At 46.9% G+C, this 13,538-nt stretch overlaps 1 long non-coding RNA gene across 1 annotated transcript; it reads left to right on the top strand.

Annotated features, from left to right (window-relative positions):
* The first annotated feature begins 1,276 nt into the window (after positions 1-1,276).
* On the top strand, positions 1,277-4,121 carry LOC123578403. The gene is made up of 3 exons (XR_006702369.1): positions 1,277-1,551; positions 1,726-1,918; positions 2,382-4,121. It is a non-coding gene; the product is annotated as an uncharacterized LOC123578403 (long non-coding RNA).
* The last annotated feature ends 9,417 nt before the right edge of the window (positions 4,122-13,538 follow it).

Below are 13,538 nucleotides of genomic sequence, written 5' to 3'. Positions count from 1 at the left end.
GTTCCCACACTTTTTCGATTTCCTCTTCCCTTCCTTTCTTTTCCTTCCGTCCCTCCTCCCATAACCACATCCACTTTCTTCGCTTGCTAGCTTCTCTGGATCCACCGAAGAAGGCTGAAGGATGACACAGGGAGTGCTGAAGGCCGAGAGCAACCACTCCCCAGCTGCATTTCCTAATTTTGACACCCGTCCACATCTGGGGCATTTGGGAAAAGCCTTTCCCAGAAACAACCGAATGAGAAATTATTCAAGGTGGTCGGCCCGACAGCCAGCTGTAGACTCTGTGCTGTTGATACATCTACTGGATTGATTCACATGGTGGTCGTGCACTCTTTGAGGGCATCGCTGCAAATTTTGGCAGATGTGGGGGAAAAGCCACTGACATTTCCTTTGTCTAAAATCCATTCTCCCCTCGGAGCTGCAAACGCTTTCTTGAAAAGATGCAGCATTTACTCTTCTGCATACATTCTGGGAACTCCTTCTCTCTCCGGCCCAAGGGTTTCCTGTCCCACAATGGAAACTAGGTGTGACATTTTGTTTAATAATCCCGGGCCAGAGAGCTTGAGCACAGGTGGGGAAGCCCTGTGTCCAGGTGACTTCTGTTGAATTTTCATGACTCTGTAAATATTTGTTTCTGTGTTTGTTCTGGGAGGAAAAACACCTGTGAGTGGTTGGAAACGACCGTGTTGGTTTTGGAAGAGCCTCGGGAGGGGATTCTGAGAGTTCTTTGTCCTCCTCCAAACTGTCCGGGCCCCGATTTGTTACAAAAACCAAATTTTTTTGAAGGAAAGCCTGCTCTTAAATCTCCTTGCTCTTTCTAGGGCCTGTGCAGCCACACTCTGGTCTCCTATTATATTTTCAAACTCCCGGTCAGTGTGGAGGCAAAATGCCACAACCCAGAGCGTGTTCCTTTGGTGTGGGCAACTTTGCAGAGAAGGCAGATGTATCTCTGGAATGCAGTCACTGACTCCGGGGAACGCTTGAGTGTCAGCACTAACTCTGAGTGTCTTGCGTGGGTTTCCCTCCCCACCCCTTCTCTTTCTGTGTTTTTATTTTGCATAGAAACTTGCACTAGAATTTGATTTATTCACACACCAATTACCCAGTTCAGAAGCAGCACTTCTAAATTCGATTTTCCACTCACGGGCTCCTTATCTGGTCCGGGAGGGCATCTTATATATAGCTTCTCATTTGCCTCAGACGGACTTCTCTCGGCTGGGTTTACTGCTCTAATTATTACTATTATTTTTTTACTGCTTATTGTTTTACAGAAAAGGGGCCAAAGACTGGTGTTTTGACATTCCATCCCATTAAAAGGAAGAAGAAGGAAAAGGAACGAAGAGAAAACTCCAATCTGCCTGCATGGAGTGTGCTTCCTCTTGTTTAGATGCCGTGTTTACGTTGAGATGCCCACAGCTGGGATGTGGTCCCAGCCTACAGACACAATCCTGGCTTCTTGCATCAGCCCCCCCACGATCCCCAGCCTCCAGGGACATTGCTAAGGAAGCCTGCTCCCAAACAAGGACCCGCAAGCGGGTTCATGGAGCGCAGGTATCGGTCTTGAGGTGTCGGGCAGTTTCCCGCTATGAGAAACCAGGGCGGAGAGGCTCTGTCTCCAGGTCCTGGCCACGGATTCCTGGCATCTGCAGCCTATACAGACATCATCACACTTTAGGATATTCGGCTTGGCTCCTCGATTTGTATCTATCATAATTTGGTTTCTAGGACTAGGATTCAAGTGCAAGTGACTTCTTTGGAGATGATCCCGGCGCACACCAGGAGGGGAATGAGGAATTGAGACGAGGCAGAAGGACGATCAATGAACGATGTGTCATCAAGCTAGCGGGCAGTTGGGGAACTCCAGAAGCCACTGCAGAACGAGCACCACGGAGTTATGCCACCGAGGAAGAGGAAGCAGGTGGCTATTTATACAGATGCTCTTGTCAGTCACTGGCTGAGGGTTATTCCTTGGGTGGTGGTGGGCTGGCGGGGGGCGGGGAGGCATTGATTCTCTGGGATGTGTGCCCAGCTGCACACGGGGGCGGGACAGGCTCTGGGTGCCCGAGAAGGATCTGAGGTGAGATGCAGACGACGGCAATTGGCAGGTGGGCCATTGCAATGCACACAAGACACGAGGCTAAAGCTCCAGAGGATGGCAGGGTGCGTCCTGGCAGCCTCTGCTGGAGCTTTGCCCGCTAGCCTCTGCCTAGATCGTACGGTAGTCCCCCCGACCTCTCCGCACTCGCTTTCGGAGCTACCCGTGGCCAACTGCGGTTCAGAAGCAGACGGTGCTCCTTTTGACGCAGATTCAGAAGGTCAGTGGTGATGCTGCATCGGGTCACGTGCCCAGGTCATTCACCTCACTGCATCTTGTCACCTAGGCATTTCATTGTCTCACATCATGGCAAGACACAGAAAGGTGAGTGCAGTGAAAGAGGATATTTTGAGATAGAGAGAGAGACCACATTCCCATCACTTTTATGACGGTAAATTGTTAGAATTATCCTACCTTATAATTAGTTATTGTTGTGAATCCCTTACTGTGCCTAATTTGTGAATCACACTCTGTCATAGATATATACGTACAGGAAGAAAACACAGGATATTTGCAGTCTGGTACTATCTTTGGTTTCAGGCATCCATTGAGGGGCCTGGAACGTACCCCCCACACGTAAGTGGGGACTCCTGTGCCTACAACGACAAAGCTGTATGCTGAGCTCGCGCATCTGTGTTCCATAGTGCCCGCCTGGACACGAATACTTATCATCCATTCAGCCCTCTCGGTGGATGTAATGCTAAGCACACCGCGAGGTCAGCCCCCTCAGTCTTTACGACAACGCCACGGGTAGGTACCGTTATCTACACCTCACACATGAGGAAGGGGAGGCACTGGGGTGTTGAGCAACTCGCTGAAATGATAGCATCAGGGTATTCAAACTTACAGCCTGGCACCAGAGACCTTCCCTTGGGGTGCTGCGCTGGACTGCCCCTCACAACTTTCCAGTTCGAATCTGGAAGCTCTGGAGACCACGGCTCCCCCAACTATCACCACCATTTATTGACCCCATCACCTGCGTCCCATCCTCCAGTTCACAGTCTTACTTTCGTTCCGTTGTGTCGACTTCCTCGTCGGGGCTGAGTGGTATGCATTGTTCGCCCCATCCTAGAGCTCAGGAGAGTGAGGTTCAGAGAAGTGAACTTGCACAGCTGGTGGGTGAAGAGTCAGGGTTCAGACAGAGGCACGTGCACACCAGACCCCCAAGCCATGGCTCCAAGACGCGTTTTTCACCCGGCGCCACCGCAGCAGGAAGCAAGCAAGGAAGGAAGGACATCCAAGAGTCCATAGCACCCCCTGACTTGCCTCAGAGCAGGCAGAGGGGTCAAGGGCCAGGCAAGAAAGGAAGGTCATTAAGGAAATCACGGACCCTCCCCCCACCTCACCCCCCTATCACGGATGTGGCATAATGAGGCGAGGTGGTTGCTATTTCCTAACCAACTTTGATAATATCCAAAGTGCTTTACAATCTACTTCCCTTTTACCTGGCACACTGGCCGGACTACCTTGATGCAGTGGAGCCTGCCAGGTGGTCAGAAGCCACCCCTCCAATACTTTTTTTGAAAACCCTTCCATCAGCCCCCCGAGATTAACAACACAGCCCCATGGTGTCCCACAAGTTGGACTTTGGGGGTTGCGTGCATGTGCACGAGGACAACAGCCCTACCCTGCCCAGGGCGTGTGGGGGTGCTGGAACAAGTGGGAGAAGGAGGGCTAGCCCGGGTTCCACCAAAAGACATGCTGGGCACTCAGGGCGGTGCTTATGGAGGAGCTTCCTTATCTCTTACCTTTCCTTCCCTAGCACCTTCTCCCCTTTTCTTCTCCCTTTGTCTCTTGCTTCTTTTATTTCCTTTCTGGAAAAGGAAGCCCCGTGTGGTAGAAAAAGCACTGTCCAGGAAATCCAGAGACCTGGCTGTGTAGTCAGCAAAAAATGAAAGATGCCTTGTTCAAGGGCGGCAGTCCCAGCCCTGGGTTTCTGTCGCCGACCAGCCAAATAGCCGCCTTCTTCTCTCTAGATTTCAGCCCCCAAATTGTAACCACAGGACAGATGCATTAGATCAGGGCTTCAGGCTTTTTGAAAAGATAAAGTTTATTTACAACTGTTTAGGGGCGCCTGGGTGGCGCAGTTGGTTAAGCGTCCGATTTCAGCCAGGTCACGATCTCGCGGTCCGTGAGTTCGAGCCCCGTGTCACGCTCTGGGCTGATGGCTCGGAGCCTGGAGCCTGTTTCCGATTCTGTGTCACCCTCTCTCTCTGCCCCTCCCCCGTTCATGCTCTGTCTCTCTCTGTCCCAAAAATAAATAAACGTTGAAAAAAAAATTTATTTACAACTGTTTACAATTACAGTAAAACCTTGGTTTGTCAGCATAGTTCGTTCTGGAGACTTGCTTGAAATCCAAACCACTTGCCTATCAAAGCGGATTTCAAGAACCCTTGGCTCAGTTGTGATCCTGTGACGTTCGGTGCCACCTACTACTCGTATTGCAAGACACTGCTGGTTTATCAAGTTAAAATTGATTGGAAATGTTTGCTCGTCTTGAGGAATGCTCGCAGAACAAGTTACCCGCAATGCAAGGTTTTACTGTATTTTTGAGCCTATACTTTGCAGATAGTAGATTTTACATTAAAAAAAAAAAAAATTTCAAGACTATTGGCCTTCCTTGAAAGAAATAGATCCGGTCACACGGGACCTACAGTCTTCATGCTAGTTGTCTGTTGGCACTCAGTTCCTTTGCCTCTTCTAGATGGAGCATGTGTTCACCACCCAGAGCTCACAGGCACTTGGTCTTACCCCCACCCTGCTCCTGGGTTTGTTAGAGGCTGGGGAAAAGACAGAACCCACAGGCACCTCAGAAGCTCCTAAAAATGCATATGGATAGACGATTTCTTTTTTTTTTTTATTTTAATGTTTATTTTTGAGACAATGTGAGAGACAGAGTGCAAGCAGTGGAGGGACAGACAGAGGGAGACACAGACTCTGAGGCGGGCTCCAGGCTCTGAGCCGTCAGCCCAGAGCCAGACGGGGGGCTCGAACTCACGAACCAAGCAGTGAGATCGTGACCCGAGCCGAAGCCGGACGCTTAACCGACTGAGCCACTCAGGAGCCCCCAGACAGAGGATTTCTAAGCCTTGCCTTCTCTGTGTGAAAAGGCCTGAAAACAAGGCGAAACAAAAAGCCAGCCCAACCTGACACTGAGTGCAGCCAGTGGCAGAAACGCCATGTCCTGCACACACCATTTTCAAGGTGTCTTCACACATGGGAGCTCCGGGATTCTCCCACCTGGGGAGGCACAGGTGCCAGGTTCCTGCTCAGCACATTGCAAGATGAGGAACCTGAGCTGCAGGGAGGGGAGGTGACGCGCCCACAGTCACAATGCTGCCATTGTCAAGGGCTGAATCAAACTCGGGTTTGCTCCCTCCTGCCCGGTGCTCCTTCCCCTCTACCAGGAAGTCTCTCTGTCTCAATTTGAATACTAGCTGTTTCCCCACTACATTGTCCATTTGGTTCCTCTAACAGCTTGGCAGGTGTGCTGGGCAGCTGCTACTAAACCCATTTCAACAGATGAGGAAACTGTGTGGTGTGGCCTGTTGGCATAAAAGCAAAGCAAGAAATTTTCCCTGGCATCACTGGAGGGAGAATGGGAGGGGTGAGTCTCACTCTCTCCCCTCCCCGTCCCCTCTCTCCCCCTCTCTCTCTCTGGGTGGGGGAAAGGGGGACCCTATTACACTCCCCCCGCCTCCTCTTTTTCTTCTTAAGAGAGAAAAAAAAAGGGGCAGGGAAAAGAAAAGATTAAAAAGTACCAAACACCAATCGTACTCACTTTGCAAATTTGGAAACAGCAGTCTTGGATTCTTTTCTCTTTTTCTTCCCTCCCTTCCTTCTTTTCTTTTTACTATGAAAACAAAGAATTATCTAATGGCATTTGAGCTTTTCAAGACACTGCATGGATTTCTCGGTGGTTCTTACCCAAATACATAAAAGGCAGAGTGGGATGCTGAGTTGTACTTCCCAAGTTAGGACACTGAATCAGTCATGGAGCTAACAAGCACAGTTTCACACACTGGCTTAGAAATGACGGTCAGAGGGAATCCCAAATCACTTGGGATTTCAGAGCGAACCAAGCTAAGTCTCTCAGAATTGTTGTTCTGGTTTGGGGAACATCTACAATGTGCCAGGTATCTCCTGGGTACTTTATAGACAAAACCTTTAAATCCACAAAATATTCCTAGGAGGGTATTTGTTATCTGCATTTCCCTACTGAGGAATCGGAGGTGGGCCAAAAATGTCTAGAATGCTGCCCAAGGTCATCCCACAAGCCTGGGTCTGACTTTAAAACCCACATTCCCTCTACCACACTGAGTTTGCAATAGAAAAAAAAAATGCACCCCCTCCACCAATATTCCTGTGAGTCAGGGCCTTTTCTTAATCCATTTATCCCCAGTGACTCTTCCTGTGTGTTTGGGGGGTTCCTACAAATCCTTTGGGGTTGTCTGAAGGATAGATCATGTTTGGGCTACTTTGCCATCAAATCAACTTCAACAATATAATCAAAATCCTAAATAGTAGCCAATAGTGTCCTGGAGTCAGCTCTCAGTTCTCCACTCATCTTAGGCTGTCACTTTTAATGTCCCTTTGGAAGGGATAAAGCCAGTTTAAACTAAGTAACGAACATTCAGGAAGCAAAACACCCATGCCACACCCTTGACATGGTGTACTAGGGAGGAGGGAGTAAACATTAACCAGAAAGCAAATACGGAAACATCAGAGAGGTGGTGCATGGAGCAAAAAGCAAGCAAAGTCGGGTAACAGTAGCTAAGCTCATGGACTTGGAAATCAGCCAAAGTCTGGGTTCAGATCCCTCCTTTGATACTTACTAGCTGCCTGGTATTAGGCAAATTACTTAACTGGTTTTAGCCTTAATTTTCTCTGTAAATCTGGGGTGATAATAATACGTTCCTCTGAGTCTTGTTATATAGATTAAATGTTATAATGTATAGAGCATGTTTGGGAGAGTGCCTGGCATTATTATTATGGGCTCAATCAATGATAGCTGTTATTATATACAATCAAACTGCAATTAACCTATTTTCAGACTCTCTCCTCTCAAATTTCGTCACTATGCTCATATTTCAAGAAAAAGGTCACATCGGAGGTTTTTTTTTTATTGTTATTATACTATTCTTTTTACATTTCTGGAGCATGTTCTGTGGTCACTACAGATTCGAGCTACATTGCCCACAATGCGAATATTCGCCATAACGATAAGAGTGGCTCCTCTATGAAAAGCAGGTGGGACTGTAAGCACAGAAGAAAGAGAGTGATATGTCCATTGGACTCAACCTGTGGAAGAGACCTGGTGGGTAGGAAGCCAACAGGTTTTGGGAAATATATGCAGAATGGAACTTTGGGGAGAATGCCAACTGTCTATCCACCCATGCCCCAGTCCTGGGTGGGGGCACCCCGGTCAATTGATATCACGCAGAAATGGAAACCGGCAGGGACTGGAAAAGAGCAGCCAGAAGACGTAGAGAAAATAAGCCCCTAGTTCATCAGAGGCAGGATGAAAGCTGACGCCACTCCTTCCTGAAAAGAGAAAATGAGGGTATCCGATAGAACAGTGCTTGGTATCTGCAATCAATGCAGCGATTCTGGCCGGGCACAAAAGTCTACTGTGCCATTTTGGATGCCCTATTATGAAAAGGATACTGTGCCATTAGTGAGGCCCAGTGCAGTACAGCCCAAGTGACCGGGGGGCACAAAGATCCACGGATATTTTAAAGGGGAAGTGAAAACAGACTGGCACTCTCCAGGAAACGAGACACAGAGAGGTGGGAATTCACAGAGGGACGTGGCATCTGGAAGTGAAGACAGAATAAAAGGTAAAAAGGATTTTGGAGTTCATTCGTCTGTCTCCTTGCCTATCTTCTGCTTCCTCTGAACCTAGGTTAAGGCAGGATGGTCCAAAAGACCATTAATTTATTAATGAGGCACTTAAAAAAATACTAAGCATTTACCCGGGAACCAAACAGAGAACAGACAGGAGAATAATGAGTTATGGAATTAGGGTAAGAAATGCCTCCAATGGGGCGCCTGGGCGGCTCAGTTGGTTGAGTGTCTGAGTCTTGACTTTAGCTCAGGTCGTGATCTCGCGGTTCGTGGAATCAGGCCCCGAGTTGGGTTCCAGTCTGAAAGTGTGGAGCCCACTTGGGATTCTCTCTCTCCCCCTCTTTCCCATCCTCCACTTGTTCTTTCTCTCTCTCTCAAAATAAACATTTTTTTAAAAAGTGCCTACAACAACCGTTCCAATGACTTTGGAATAGCGTCAAATAGCTGGAGAAAAGGAGAAAGGAAACCAAGAGATACTGAGCAATTGATATGCTTCAGAACTGGCTTTGAAGTCAAATGCCTCAACCCTCACTCATTAGCTGTGGAACTTTGGGCAAGTCCCTCAACTTCTCTGAGCCTCAGGAACAATGTAAGCCCCGACTTCATTGTGTTTTTGTGAACATAAGAAATAACAATGTGTATGAAACACCTAGAATAGTGCCCACCATGGAATGGGTTCCCACAAAGTGGTGGGCATTGTTGCCGTTATTATCGGTGTCGTTCACGTAGCGCGCCGGGGAGAAGGGCCATGTTTTACACGTGAGGAAATCACGGCTCAGAGAGGTCAGATAATTTGCCCAAGGTTGCACAGGCAGTAAATAGTGGAACTTGTACTTGACCCCTGGTTTGTCTGACATACTCCCTCCCCATCCCGCCCCATGGCAACTGATAAAAAGGAAGACAAAATCCTTGCTTCATCTATGCTTAATCCACGCTTCCTTCATAGATAATACATTTTCTAGGAACCTAACTCATTAGCACATACTTATATGGTTTCTACAGCTCTGAGGCCTCTGCAGGCCTCAGTGAAAACCTGACTTATATTTGGGGATCCTGGGAAATGGGTCCCAGGAAGCCAAAATAAGTAAAGCAATGGAGACTGCATGGTTACAAATGGATAAAAATAGCATTTGAGACGATGGTTTGGAGAGAGAGGGGTCAGTTATTTGGCAAGTGACTACAGAGCATCTCTGAAGACTGATAAAGCTTCTGTGCACACGGCCATGTTGCCTCCTTCAGCAAGCTTACTGTCCTTCTGGGACCTCTCTTCCTCCTTCTTTCTTGCTTCCCAGCTCAGAGCCTAGGTTTTGTTGAGGACAGTCTAGCTGTAACAATGGATTGTGTTTGGCCTCAAGCAATCTGGACAACCCATTCTCCTTTGCCAGTGATAGGCCATGGATGGGTGTGTGTCCCAGTTTTAGCCAGGAGATGTAAGCAAATGTCTGCAGGAAACTCCTAGGCTCTCTTGCTCTGGCAAGAGGGGGTATGTGAGAAGAACCCTTCTTGGTTCCTGCTTGGTATGCTGGGTATGAAGATGTGATGCCTGGAGCCACAGCAGCTGTCCTGCAGCCCTGAGGGGAGACATTGCTGATACATTGAGAATGGCAGATCAGGAAGAAAGAATGAGCCTAAGTTCTCAGTGACATCATTAAACTGCTGTGCCAATCCTGGAACCACTTGTTTCCATATACCTTGCTCTGTCAGTAAACTAAAGGTTTTTGTTGCCTTCCCATTGCTAGTTGGCATTTCTATTACCAGACCAATAAAATGAGACTACCTCAGAATGGGACCAGGTTATGTGTGTTTTAAATATTTCCAAATCACCCTAATAAGGTTAGGGTTCAGAACCACTTTTCTATACCCTGAAAAGCTTAAGCATCGTGAGACGTGTTCCCGCTATTCAGAAGAGGAAAAGACTTCTTTCTGGGCGGATTAGCAGTGAAAACATTTGGGAGAAGGTAGCATTTGGTCTGACCTGGGTGGGATGGGTAGGATCTGAGCCTATGAGGATAAAAGAAAATGGTACTCGAGGGAGCAAAGCCCTGAGGAGCACAGGCTGTATATGGGGATGCTCAAGTAGCTCACCTTGGCTGCATCACAAGGCATGAAAAGTAGGCGATGAGGCTGGAGAGATGGTTTGGGGCTGGACTGGGTATTGGGTGGTGGTTTAATGCCATGCTAAGGACTTGGCGCCCAAGACTGAGCTAGTTGCTAGAGATGATGAAAGAGAAGTTTAAGACCCAGCCTGGTCCCTGAAATGTTTCCAGAGTAGTGGGGATGTCAAGGGTTACTCATGAAACTCTCGGGAAAACAAATGTGCCATATATAATTAAGCTCCCCAGGTGCCAGACAGAGAGAAATAGCCTTAGGATGTCAGAGTAGGGAGAGAATGGTGTGGGGTAGAACAGGATGGCGAAGCTGTAGGATGCTAGAGGCGGATGGATACCTATTGGCACAGTGTCTCACTTTCTAAATGACACTGGAATGCTGTCTATGCCACTCCTGGGAAGTGAGCCCTTGGACTCTGTCTAACCTCTTTGGGCACAAAGACTTCACCGGTTGGAATCTATTATTAGACAGTTTCAATGATCATCCAGTTTTTTATTACATCATACCAGAATCAATCTTTTTAAAGCTTTAGCCCACTGACCCTCGTTTTACTCTACTAGTCTAGGGTGAGATGAGTTGAATTATTGGTTCTACTGCTCTGTAATGTTAATGCATTCAGCCCCTTCCCACAGTCTCATAGTGAATAAAGTATATTTTCCTGACCCTTGACTTTGAGATGGCTTGATTCGAGCAATTGGGATGTTGGTGGATGTAAGGCCAGCAGAGGCTCTTAATGTGTGTGTCCATTTGGGAAAGCACTTTTGTACTCTTCAATCACGATGAGGAAAATATTCCCAGGGGCACCTACTGATTTCCAAAGAAAAAGAAACACATGGGACGAAACTGACCCAAACCATGACCTTGATCCAAGCACAGCAGAAACCTCATCGGATCAGACAAAGTCCAGCTCACCTGTAGAGCTGCAAGAAGTAAACACATGTGGTTAATAAGCACTCATGTGGCAACGGCTGACTAAGACATACAGCGACAAAGAACAGGTTTGCTCCCTTCACACCAGAATGCTCTTCAAATAGATGGAGGTCACTATTATTCCCCCCCCCCCCGCAAATATTATCATTTTGTTCTCATATATCCCAGTGCCGATAACCATTTCTTGTGTGGCGTGCGTTCCAAACCTTCCTGAATGTAATTGCTCACTCTTTCACCCAGAACTGAGCACACGGTGCTCCAGATGTAATGTGCTCCTTGCAGAGCCTATTAGGATTATCACTGCCCTTCAACTGAAAATAATACTTTGTTACCACACGTAAAATTGCTTTAAATAAAAAAAAAAAAAAACCCAAAAACTTCTGTTGTTGGATCATATGGAGCTTTGGGTTGATTAACCCTCTGACCTTTTCTGAGTCAATCACTGTCAGTCTGGCTCTCTGAACCTATACTTACACAGTTGATGTTTTTTTTGGATGTATTTAATATACAGATTCTATTACTCTTAAATTGTATATGGCTGTTCCTGACCTAACAACCTGGCCTGTCAATACAATTTGAATCCTTATTCTGTCATCAAACGTATCAACTGTTCCTTTCCTACTTAGGCCATCCATAAATTTGGTAAGTATGCCTGCTATGTCCTCCTCCAAATCATCACAAGAACAAATATTAAACACAACAGTGGTAAAAACAAGAACCTAATGGCGTATCTCTAGAGACTTCCAGGATGAATATGAGTAGGTTGGTTGAAATTGAGTAACAAATCCCTTTTCAACTATATCGTCATCCTGTCTGTGTTTTGACATGTTGTCCACAAGAATATTATGAGTGACATGGCCTTGCTTATAACAGCATATATCAGTGAAATAACTTTATCAAAAATGGAAATTGGTTGGAACAGCAGGATCTGCTCTTGGAGAACTGATAAGGGGTCTTAGTAATTAGTTCTTTCTTTTCTGTGTGCTTATCAACATTGTTTAATAATTTGTACCATCTAACTGTCAGGAAGCAACATTGGAATAATTATCTCCAGTCTGGCGAATGTATCTTTAAAAATTTTTATGAAATTTATCATTGATGAGTAGTGTAATTTGGTACAATGTAATCTATGATGATGTGTCTTATCAGGACACTTCCCCTGGACTTGACCCCGTCTTTCTCACTGTCTTGCGGACCAGAGGCATTGTGCACCACACCAAATCCAACCTGGCCTTGCCAGCAGTTGGATAGCCCCAACCTAGACACGTATTGCTCCTATATGAAGCCAGGCTCCTACAGCTTGTGCTGTGTTACACATACTGAGCTACCCCTTTGGCAGTAGCTTCAGATTCAGGACTATCAGGCATTTCCTCTCCCCACCCCCCACATTATGCACATCCCATCTCCCGCCCCAGGACTTTCCTATTGTCATTAAAGTGCAAGACCACCATGACCACCATGACCACCATGACCCCCACTAGGCACTTTCTTTCCTCCTTGCAGAGGGATGGTGTGGAGACAAGGCAGTTTCCCATGGTCTCCAAGAAGACATCCAGTAAGACGAAGCAATCATCTTGACAGGAAGTAACGCACTTCCCTGTATGACTTCTCTCCTTTGCTGCCTCCTAAGTTTTTGCCACAAGCTTTGCTTTCTAGATTAGCCAAAGCTCTCAGCCCCCTGCCTGTGTCCCCTTAGCACTCACTTCCTCTATCTGCTGACGACTTCCTACCACCAGCACTTTCTCCTGCATCTCAGCCTACACGTAGGGAAGGCTGGATGCACTGGAGAACCGATGCCCCAGAGGGCAGAGGATAAACCCTTCTGATTCCTCCCTCTTTGGGTGGGACGACTCTGAAACACATTCTACCCTGTGTCTCAGAGGTCCCCCGTGGGACTGAGCCCCAGATGCCTGCAGTGCTAACCACTGACCTGTGTCTTATTGATTCCCTTTCCCTCCTTGTCTCATTTCCTCACTCCTGTTCTGATGCTTCTTGGAATCACCTCCCAAATAAATGATTTCCACTGAAATCCTTGACTCTGGATCTGCTTCTTGGGAGACCCAACCTGAGGCACTAGGGTACCTGAGACCTTCTCCCATGATAAGAACCCCTTCCCTATCAAGGTCTCCCATTCTGATGGAAGAGTGGCAAGGGTGTGCACTAGCCAGATAGGTCTTTATTTTTTTCCTATATTCTTGTACGCTATTTCTAAGTAAAATTTAAAGACGTAAATCATCAATGTTAACAGAATAGTGTGTTACCAGAGTGTTGCAGCTTGTTATCTGCAACATTATGTTAGTAGATCTCCCTTTCGCATTTCATTTCTGTCAAAATGTTATTTCAATGATTTGAATAGGTAATAAATGGGAACATGGTAAAAAAAAATATGTGCAGAAGGATGGATAGTGAAAGCAAGTCTCTCTCCCCCATCTTAAGTCTACTCATCTGTTACTAGTTTCTTATGCATCTTTCCAGAAACGTTCTATGCATTAACAGTCACACGCACTCATGTTCGTGCACACACGCTCACGTTCGTGCACACACGCTCACACACAGG

The sequence above is a fragment of the Leopardus geoffroyi genome, chromosome E2 (genome assembly GCF_018350155.1).
Source record: "Leopardus geoffroyi isolate Oge1 chromosome E2, O.geoffroyi_Oge1_pat1.0, whole genome shotgun sequence".
NCBI lineage: Eukaryota > Metazoa > Chordata > Mammalia > Carnivora > Felidae > Leopardus > Leopardus geoffroyi.
Note: the sequence above shows the minus strand (reverse complement) of the source record. Positions and strands in the feature narration are given on the sequence as shown.